Genomic DNA, 11,810 nt, shown 5'->3' with positions numbered 1-11,810 from the left:
CTCCAAAATGCAGGTGTTTCAGCCTAGCTCAGTGCCTTCTGTGGTTGGGCAAGCCAGCAGAAAATACGGAGCCTCATGATTGGCTCACTGTGCTGTCACTCATGGGGACACTACGTCACCTTCAAGTCTAAGGGTAGAGCTCTAAAATGCAAGCCCCTTGGATGCTGCCATAGAGTTACATTAGATGTGCCCATCCAAGAAAGCTCCAGGTCATTGGCCACAGATAAAATGACACCAAATCACGTTATATCTACAGTAGTTTTGATTGGACTGATCATGTCAACATCATACTTTCAAAATCTTAGCTAGCAGTCATCATCACGAATCAAGTCAACAATCTATTTGCAAATCTGTTTTAAGCCTTGTCATATGGAGAGAAATAATGATGAGAACCTATGGATCAAACGTATCTGTGCTCATTGGCCATTGGACAAGATTAAGGGTCTCTTTTCCTAGTTTAATATTATAAACATTCAACATTGGCCATGCTGTCAATGAAGCATGATTTGTGCCGCACTAAAAACAATTGTAAACTCGGAACTGCAAAATCTGACTTTAGTGAGTTCAAGACAACTGGGAACTCGGGGAAAAACGAGCTACAACTGGGAAAATACGTTTTGCACTTTCATCCAACTCGGAATTGTAAATCCATAACTCAAGCCTCTTTCTAGAGCTACAACCTGAAGATCACTGAGGTCATCATGATTCAATGTTTTCTTTTTGAGTTCCCAGTTGTCTTGAAAGCACCATAAATCCAGAGAATGGCATACTTTGATGACAAAATGGATGGTAAAATTTGCTCAAGAAGGACCGCTGCGCTACCTTTCTATTCAAGTGAGCACACTCCAACAAGATGAGTCCAAAAATGTATTATATGCTATTGTATAAATGATGTAATATGCCAGGGAGATATGTATACTGTAGCTAAGAAAGTAATACTAAGTGTAGTAAGCTGTTAGTAGCCCATGTGCTTCACTCTTGTAATTTGGTCTATTTTCACCTACTGTTCTGACAAAAACAGCCTATAACCTGTTTTTGAGAAATGTAATCATAGAATATTGTAAGAGCTTTCATTGTCTGCGTATATAGCTCCTTTATTTATCCTACGGTTCTGACTTGGCGTACAGGGAGAGCACTGTAAGAACGGCCCATGTTCTGAATTCTGTCACTGTACATTTCAAAAGTGCTGAACAAATAGTTATAGTGACTACGTCCGTCCTAGCTCGCTCATTGTTGTTTTAATCGAAATTCCTGATTGCCTCATCCGCTTGTCGTCCCCTTATGCCATAGTTTGTACATCTCAATTGTCAGTAGAAACCACATTTGTTTAAGCAAGTCAGCCATATCATGTTTCTTTTTTTTAAGGCAGTAAATGAGGCTGAATGAACTGTTTCGCTGATAGCCAGTTGTAGCAGTGGTAAGGTGTTTGGACTTCTGTTGGGACAGCTTTATGTATGGGCAGCAGGTAGCTTAGTGGTTAGAGCATTTGACTAGTAACCGAAAGGTTGTAAGATCAAATCCACGAGCTAACAAGGTAGAAATCTGGTGTTCTGCCCCTGAATAAGGCAGTTCCTAGGCCATCATTGAAAGTAAGAATTTGTTCTTAACTGACTTGCCTAGTTAAATAAATGTAGGCCCTAAGAATTCGTGGTCACTGTTATAGTGCAATTAATGTGTTGTGTAGTGGCTTTGCTGGCATGCATCGCACATTTTTTTTTTTTTTTTGCCGCACCAATATTTACATGCTACAATTGCCACTACATGCATTACATCTTGGCTTATAGAGAAAAAACAATTATGTGTGCCAATGTAAAAGTGGGGTGGGAAGTACTGTAATGCATACAGGGTCTGTAGAATCTAAATATGGTGTCATTTCATGAGGCTCTGAATAATACAGAGTGTTGCTGGACTACTCCGCCCATTACATTGGCCACAATTCAAGTCATTGTAAATGCATTAACATATTTTCTTATAGAGAAAACAATTTATTCGTGCCAATGTAAACTTGTTGATAATTACATTGGTAGAAGTTTTTGTGTTTTTTACTTCTTTTCACAGGTGGATCTAAGGACCCAGATAGTGGGCACACAGGAGCAGGCGTTTACATTCCTGAATTTGATGTGCAGATATGTAGAAGACTAACAGATGAACTGTCAGTATACTCAGTTGAACTGTTGGCGATAGTAGTTGCCCTCCAGTGGGTGGAGGACGTACAACCTGTTAGAATTATAGTATGCTCAGATTCTCTGTCTGTATTGAATAGTTTATCATCTGGTAAATCTCATAGGAGTGACCTACTATTGGTTCGCTTTGATGTGCCACTGATGTTCCACAATAAAGTGCCACCGACACGGCCCGCTTCTTCACCGCAGCCAACATGAGTAAAACATGTAAACGTGTTATCCCTCGCAATGCCACCGGCCCAGACGGCAACCCTAGCCGCGTCCTCAGAGCATGCGCAGACCAGCTGGCTGGTGTGTTTACAGACATATTCAATCAATCCCTATCCCAGACTGCTGTTCCCACATGCTTCAAGAGAGCCACCATTATTCCTGTTCCCAAGAAAGCTAAGGTAACTGAGCTAAACGACTATCACTAGAACTCACTTCCGTCATCATGAAGTGCTTTGAGAGACTAGTCAAGGATCATATCACCTCCACCCTACCTGACACCCTAGACCCACTCCAATTTGCCGCCCAAATAGGTCCACAGATGACGCAATCACACTGCACACTGCCCTAACCCATCGGGACAAGAGGAATACCTATGTATGAATGCTGTTCATCGATTACAGCTCAGCATTTAACACCATAGTACCCTCCAAACTCGTCGTTAAGCTCGAGACTCTGGGTCTCGACCCCGCCCTGTGCAACTGGGTCCTGGACTTTATGACAGGCCGCCCCCAGGTGGTGAGGGTAGGAAACAACATCTCCACCCTGCTGATCCTCAACACTGGGACCTCACAAGGGTGCGTTCTCAGCCCTCTCCGTACTCCCTGTTCACCCATGACTGCGTGGCCATGCACGCCTCCAACTCAATCATCAAGTTTGGAAAATAACCTCACATAACCTCACACTCAATGTCAGCAAAGGAGATGATCAGGGACTTCAGGCAACAGAGGGAGCAGCCCCCTATCCACATCGACGGGACATTAGTGGAGAAGGAGGAACGTTTTTAAGTTCCTCTGCGCCTACATCACGGACAAACTGAAATGGTCCACCCACACAGACAGCGTGGTGAAGAACAACTGTCCCAAAGTATGCTTGGAATATTTATTTCTTGCATAGGACAAGTTGGCCAATATAATAAGTCAACTTTTGTACTATGAGGGACAGTAGATTGACATAGGCGAGTGCTTTTGCTGTTCGTTAGGCCTACTCATCTTGTTAGCTGACGAAAAGTAGGCTAAATGTGCACAGTTCTATCTTCAATATGCGCCTCGGGAATTCGTGCAGTCGCGTCTGTGATGTGTCTGTCTTCACTCACTTGAAGCCCACTTCTTAGCTGAAATGCGTGTGAGAAGAACCCGATCACGTGACGGGCATTGGCGACATCTAGGAGAGCCATGTGAGCGAGAGTTGCTTTGCAGCACCGCAGCAGGGAGAAGGGAATTATACTTAGCGTATTATATTCAGCCTAAGGGGACAACGGCCACTCTGGCCGCAAAAGGCATGCATTTTTTAGGGGACATTACGGCCACACAAGGGGGGATGCTGCCGGGAAATTCGAGGGCTGATGCGAATATTATAAAGTGCTTGTCAAATTGTGAATGGGAGACTGTTGAAGAGTGTGCAGATTGCGCCTTTTTTCAAATCATAATTCAAGTCCTATCATGTAGCCTTAGAATGTATTAAACATCAAAACATATAGCCCAACGTTTGTATCACAACTAAAGTTGCACAGATAACTAAATTATGCATATAAGAGGACCAGTTTATTTGTTAACCAATCAACACAGGACAGCCACATGTGCGCGCTATCCTTTCTATTTTACTAAGCTATGTTCAATTGTATTTTTCATACTATAAAATAATACAAAATAATGCTACAGAATTCGAAGCAAATCGTATCTGCTAAATTAGCTAGAACAGCTATATGACATAGCCACATCAGGGCCTAAAATAAGGACAACTCAGACACAGGAGGTTGGTGGCACCTTAATTGGGGAGGACAGGCTCGTGGTAATCACTGGCGCAGAATCGGTGGAATGGTATCAAATACATCAAACACGTGGTTTTCAGGTGTTTGATGCCATTCCATTTGCTCTGTTCTGGCCTTATTATGAGCCGTTCTCCCCTCAGCAGCCTCGTGTGAAGTTAGGGTATGTTATTCTGTTCTTCTGAAATAGACTACATTTTCTTCATGTCATGTTTCTTTAGACCTGTCTAAAATAAAGAATGGACTTATTGCGATAGTGTAGGCTATATTAAATGGATTTATTATACTTTTTTAAATGTAGATATTCCAAAGGTCTGCATCAGTGGCTTGTGGACTATGCTTGGAAGCCAGGAGATGCTAAATGTGTTTATGTTCATTAACGGTCAATTACCGTAAGAACGGCAATTATTTGCTTGACAATCACCGGCTGACAAATTTTCATGACTGCCACAGCTCTATTAGATACTTTGTTTTTTGATCCACGCCCCAACCTTTTTTTTTTAAAGGTATCTGTGACCAACAGAATCATATCTGTATTCCCAGTCATGTGAAATCCATAGATTAGGACCTGATTAATATATTTCAACCGACTGATTTTGTTAAATTAACTGTAATTCGGTAAAACTTTTGAAATCGTTGCATGCTGCGTTCATATTTTTGTTCAGTGTAGTTTCTGGAGAGCCTATGCTAAATTCACACCTTAAGTTCATTATTTACAATATGACTGTTAAACTGTACTATTTTGACTACACTATCTAGCTATCTAGCCATCATTTTTTAGAGACTTCTGAATCCCCAGAAACTTGTTTAGAACAACCAGAACAGTAAGGAAATGGCTCTGATCTTACATCTGGCCTCACCTCTACCCAGTGGAACATTAATATCAATTATATCTCGTTTCAAAGCTCTTTTAGCTAACTGGTCTACAATTTCATTCCCCTCCACACCCGAATGTGCTGGGACCCAGCAGAATCTCACTACTACACCCAGTCTCTCAATTCTCCATAATAACATTAATACCTTCAACAGTACAGTAGGTCACTCCTATGAGATTTACCAGATGATAAACTATTCAATACAGACCGAGAATCTGAGCATACTATAATTCTGACATGTTGTACGTCCTCCACCCCCTTGGAGGGTAACTACTATCGCCAACAGTTCAACTGAGTATACTGACAGTTCATCTGTTAGTCTTCTACATATCTGCACATCAAATTCAACAAGGTAAACGCCTGCTCCTTTGCGCCGACTAGCTGGGTCCTTGGATCCCTCTGTGAAAAGTGGTAGAAATGCATAACAACTTAAACCAATGTAATTGTCAACCATTTTTCATATGTCACTTTATTTGATTTGATTACTTTTACCCCGTTGTACACAGTAATTGCAGAATAACTACAGTGTACTGCAGTTGAACTGCAGTTATACTGCACTGTAACTGCAGTTATACTGCAAAATTACTGCAGTATTTTGGACCCAGTATTTGCAGCATACTGCAGTTACACTGCACTCTTAACTACAGTTATACCACAGTGTACTGCAGTTACACTGCACTTTGACTGCAATATCTTTTTCATAAGGGTGAGAGTAGCCACGGAGGAACCAGTGGCGGTTCCTAGACCATTTCAACTGGGAGGGCCAAGCTGGGGCCAGTTGTACTGTTAGAGGGGCCAGCTACATTAGATATTATTGTTGTCATCGTTTTCTTCACTGCATTGCAGGCATTAGCAGGCAAAAGACCATGTTCATAATCATCATCGTTGCCACTGTCTAATAACGGATGTAAAAAAAGAACGATAGCAAAAATTTGTTATGTAAAAATGATTTCATACTCCACATTTAGGGGGCCACAAGGGGGTCCAAAATTGTTGTCACAGCAGCATCCCCCCCCCCCCCCCCCCAGAACCGCCACTGGGAGGAACATCTCCTATCACCACAGGAGGGCCAACCTCCAACTCCCTCAAACCACTCTCATCAGCAAGCTTTCCAACTTTCCAACCAAAACCACTGCCTCAGCGAAGTGATACATTCTGCTATCTACAGCGTGGAAGTAAAATGACACACTTGTCTCCAGATTGAGTTTCATTTTGCCTGTAGATGGCGCTAAACCCATACAATTCTACAGAGCTGCTAAAAAATGTAGGTCTTCTACCATTTGTCACATTCGGTTACTCTCGTCGCCCTCAAATTCAACTCTGGACCTCGAAGCTAGTTCCACTGTTTGTTTTCATTGTTCAGCTCTAATCAGGGACTGATTTAGACCTGCCACACCAGGTGGGTGCAATTCATTATCAGGTATAACAGAAAACCAGCAGTCTCCGGACCACGTAGGGTAAGAGTTGAATACCCCTGCGAGTCTAATGTATCTAACTATGTCTAAACATTTTTGTACACAAGTAAAACAAACTATATGAAAACATGAATGAATATGTAGTTCACACACTTCCAAAGAGTAGGTCTATTTCAAAGGCCAGATGTAGGTACTAGGTCGCCTATGCAGACAGGACTATTGCAGCCCACATTAAAATTAATTGCCTACATATATTGCATTTTATGCATATTCATATTTTTGACATTCTCAATTATCTTTCCACCCAATACCAGTCCCATATAATTCACTATTTTCACATGTGGAAAACGATCAGTCAAACAAATCTCTGGCACAATGGAAGAGGGCTGGAATGGAAAAAATGGCAATACCTTCCACTTTCTGACTACTTTGTGTGCAAGACATTTTTCCTGTCTCTTTACAGAGTTTTGGTGCTCAGATACATAGCCATTAAGAGAGATGCAAAATATCCTGTGGAAGATGGTCTGCACAGAGTAAACATATTCTGAATGTAGGCTATCCTCTCTCACCGCTTTTCGTTCATTTCTTCCGGAAATGTTCATTCTTTAAACTTTTGCATATGATACCTGGTATCCTTTTTCATTCCAGTAAAATGTTTGAGGAAATAATGATTGATTGCTTTCTTTTTGTAATTGAGCAGTGGCCAAATGAACGTTTATTTTCCTTAACTCTCCACCTTTTGATCAAGTAAATGTTGCTTTATACCACAGGGCGGATGGGCAGATATTCAATATGAAATGTAAACCATCTTGTTGTGGCATGAGGCTCGGGACCGTGTGCTCTATTTCCACAAGACATTTGCCAACAGCTTTTGTCCAGCTTGACTGCATCTGTTGTTAATGTCAATGCTCAGACGCTCTTTTCTGTCTCCCGTTGAAGTTTCAAACAGGGACATGTTATTTGCGATGACAAACACATTACTTACTCATCAATATTGCATTTCCCCCTTTCTTCTCATCATTGCGTTATTTTAAGGTTCCCCCATTCTTCCATGCCATGCTTCACGGAAAACACAAGAGAGAGAGAGAACGTGGTGGACAAATGCATTTCAACTAGGTAAGCATGCATGTGCAGGAGCTGGATAACAATGGTCTTGAGAATACTCCCAGGCCACAGTGGAGTTGTCTTTTGCTCTGGAAATGGAGTCAGTCCGGGGGCCTCATTCGCAGCAGCAGCCACACCTTCAGCCCCGCTGCTCAAAGTGCAGAACAACCAGCCAGGGCAATCACCTGACACATTTCCATCCAATTTCCACTGCAGAATGTGTTCATTTTCAGCCTAATGGCATGTCATTTTGCTCGAGCCTTTGGTCAAGAATTAATCCTGGAATCAAAACAGATTTTCCGGGGAGCAGTCTTCCATCAAGTATTGATTTTTTTTACACTCACGGAGCCTGTACTCCCTAATTTAACCTGACAGCCGGCAGCACAATGGACTGGGAGCACCTTGGCATCTCACAGAGGGAACTCTCCGCCTCCTCTTCGCTCTCCTTTTCTCTTTCTCCTTTTCTCTCTCCCCCCCTCCATTTTTCTTTCTCTTTCCTTCTTTCATCCCCCTTTCTGAAGAAGTGAAAGAGAGGTGTGTGTGTGTGTGTGTGTGTGTGTGTGTGTGTGTGTGTGTGTGTGTGTGTGTGTGTGTGTGTGTGAAAAAGAATCCCGGACGTATAAAACAAAGAGCTTTGGCTACAGAAAATGGTGGAGGGGTGGGGTAAAGCTTCTGTCTGTTTTACCTCTAATTATGTTTTCAAGTATAGTGCAACTTGGGCAGGTATAAGGCTGAGAGGGAAAAGGGGAGAGAGTCTTCTGGGGCCATCAGGTATCATTATGGTCCTGTTGACATCTCCCTGTTTTTGAGTGATTCTCATCTGTGATTTCCCCCAGCCATTTTGCTGAGATGTGCGAAGAGGGTCTCATCATGGCCCCATGAAGAAGGCCAAAGTGTCCGCACTGGGCCTCCACTAATAAGACGGCAAAGATGCGGCCAACCATACCACTCACAACCTACTCCTCAATCCATATCTCCTCTCTCGCTCGCTGCCTTTTGCTATGTACTCTCTATCTCTCTGCCTCAGAGTATACTATAGGTGATTGGGGGAGAGAGTAAGAGGCAGATGAAGAGGTGGACATTGTCCATACAAACACCTCATCAGAGGAACAGTTATCTGCCAGACTTCCAAACATCTTAGGATGGGATCTCTGTTATACATGTTAAATATATATATATATCACTCTCAGATGATACCACTCCACTTAGAATACAACTCGTGTCTTGTTTTTACCATAGCAATCTGAGAGAAATGGACAGTACAACAATATTTTCCACAAGAGCTAGGTTTCCATCCAATTGGCGACAGATTTTCATGAAAATATTCTAAAATATGCATAAAAACAATATGTGCATTTTCACACCAGAGATGTTTCCATCAAACAGATTTGCACGTAAAAATAACTTTTACGCTTCAATTCCCAGGTATCGAATAATTTTTTAAATGTTGCTTTATATAGCGAATGTTCCCACTCTGGTCTCGACGTCTGCGCTCTAACCAACAGCTCGCAGATACAGTGCGGGTAGGCACAGCTCGCAGATACAGTGCGGGTAGGCACAGCTCGCAGGTACAGTACGGGTAGGCTACATACATCATGAGAGCGAGATTATTTTTATTTGTCAAACGGCAGCCAAGCATCGATCATCATGTCACCAGAATAAGACCCAATATATCTATTGGAAAGAAGCATCAAGCACATCACTGTGCACTTTCACCACCCTGTGAAGTTCATCATTTATTTCATCTGTAGCCTAATAAACTGTTTTCTTTCCCGAGTCGTAGTGGGAGGACCACACAATATCATCGCTTGACTCCATGTTTACTTTGATGTGATGGTTCTTATATCAATATTTGTGCATAAAGGCATGTCCACCGCCATTTCTCTCATCATTAATTTTACTGACACAACAAGATCCCACCTTGTCTAGCGTATTTTGTTTTGTGGAAATTTGGAAATGTTACCGACAAAAATGAGCTGTTTCCATACGACACATACTTTACTTGCATGAAAGGTTGGATGGAAACCTGGTTACAGATCAGAATAGCTGCCGGTGTGTAATAATATAGTAAAGCAGTGTCAGTGGATAGAGATCTGGGTTGGGTCCACTCATTTCAACTAATTTATTGAAAGTGAATTCATGGGCAATCCTATTTATAAATGGCACTTTAATCCAATTCCTTATTGAGTTAACGGAGGGTGGAATTGACCCTGACCCTGGAAGAGTTAAACAGATTTATAGGTCCTACCCCTGACAACAATAATTAGGTAATGCAGATGGTCTTTGCACATTTTTTTTTTTAGGTTCATCTTCAGAACATTACAGTACTGTAAATATTTATGTTGAATTCATTCAACATGATTTAATTTATAATTTCGGTAAAACCGAGAATGGTTGTGGAGAAGAACATGTCAAACCAACACCCTTGTGGAGAAGAACATGTCAAACCAACACCCTTGTGGAGAAGAACATGTCAAACCAACACCCTTGTGGAGAAGAACATGCTCTGGATAAGAGCGTCTGCTAAATGACTTAAATGTAAATGTAAATGTAAACCAACACCCTTGTGGAGAAGAACATGTCAAACCAACACCCTTGTGAAGAAGAACATGTCAAACCAACACCCTTGTGAAGAAGAACATGTCAAACCAACACCCTTGTGAAGAAGAACATGTCAAACCAACACCCTTGTGGAGAAGAACATGTCAAACCAACACCCTTGTGGAGAAGAACATGTCAAACCAACACCCTTGTGAAGAAGAACATGTCAAACCAACACCCTTGTGGAGAAGAACATGTCAAACCAACACCCTTGTGAAGAAGAACATGTCAAACCAACACCCTTGTGAAGAAGAACATGTCAAACCAACACCCTTGTGGAGAAGAACATGTCAAACCAACACCCTTGTGGAGAAGAACATGTCAAACCAACACCCTTGTGGAGAAGAACATGTCAAACCAACACCCTTGTGAAGAAGAACATGTCAAACCAACACCCTTGTGGAGAAGAACATGTCAAACCAACACCCTTGTGAAGAAGAACATGTCAAACCATCACCCTTGTGGAGAAGAACATGTCAAAACAACACCCTTGTGAAGAAGAACATGTCAAACCAACACCCTTGGATTGGTTCATGCAAAAGAGAAGAGGTGGGACCCATGGTGGTGGGAGCACTGGGCCTAGTCTTGAGTCCTGAAGGAAAACGGAAGGCATCACAAAGTGAGAAGGAGCATTCGCACAGTCAGTGTAGATTAGACAGTGTAGAAAGTTTATTGGGCTGTGGGCAATGCAATCTGCTATTCCAGTCAGGGTGCCGGCCATCTCTATAAAGAAAAAACTAGCCTATTAACTTCTCTACCTTCAAATGCCTCAAATTGTGTCATGGCTAAGAATGGTGGAGGAAAAAAAAACAGAATACCAAAAGCAACCAGGCATCATATGCATGGACAACCTGGATTGCATGTGAGGATTGTTAATTGTACCCCCAGAGGCAACCTGGTGTGCGGAGCAGAGCAGCAGAGTGGGAGACGCCTCAGCGGCTTTGGGGGCTGAGCAGTGAGAGCAGCAACGTCTCAACCTTGAGGCGGAAGTGAAAACAAGGAGGCGGAGGGAGGGCTGCTGGTAGAGATGGATACACCGACAGTTCATTTACTGAGAACATCAGCCCAGTGCACATTGTCTGGAAGATAAGGGAAGTGAATGCCTCATGCCTGATGGAAAACAAAGGGGGCAATTTAAAACCATCTGCATCCAACACATGCAGCCTCATCCTCCACCTTTCTCTTTCTGTGTCCTGACTGATATTGAAACATAATCCATTTGGACTGCCAACATGTCATAATATTTTCTTCTCACCCTCTTTCTCTTTCAGGATCATTTCAATTGGTTGCTAGTTGAACAGGAATGTGTTCGAAGTCCGTCGGTTTACTGTCGCAAAGAGCTGTTCGGGAGAGATTATTTTTCCTATTTAGACTCATAGATCAACACAAACATATTTCTCGCTTTTTTGAAAGACTATACTATATGTACGTAATGTAGACAAAATCCAAAGGGTATTTTCTCATTTGCAAAGAAATCTGGCAATGCTAGTGATAATGTCCTCCTCTGATTTCATTGAAATGGGGACCGCAAACAACTCTGTTTCAGATGATTATTAAGGGTCATGGATATGGTTAAGATTCAGGATCAAACAGCTTCAGTGCTGACAGTGTTGATTGATTATACTTTAGTAGCAACATTATCCCACCCGTAGAAACA

Source organism: Oncorhynchus nerka, linkage group LG22 (genome assembly GCF_034236695.1).
Source record: "Oncorhynchus nerka isolate Pitt River linkage group LG22, Oner_Uvic_2.0, whole genome shotgun sequence".
Lineage (NCBI taxonomy): Eukaryota > Metazoa > Chordata > Actinopteri > Salmoniformes > Salmonidae > Oncorhynchus > Oncorhynchus nerka.
Note: the sequence above shows the minus strand (reverse complement) of the source record.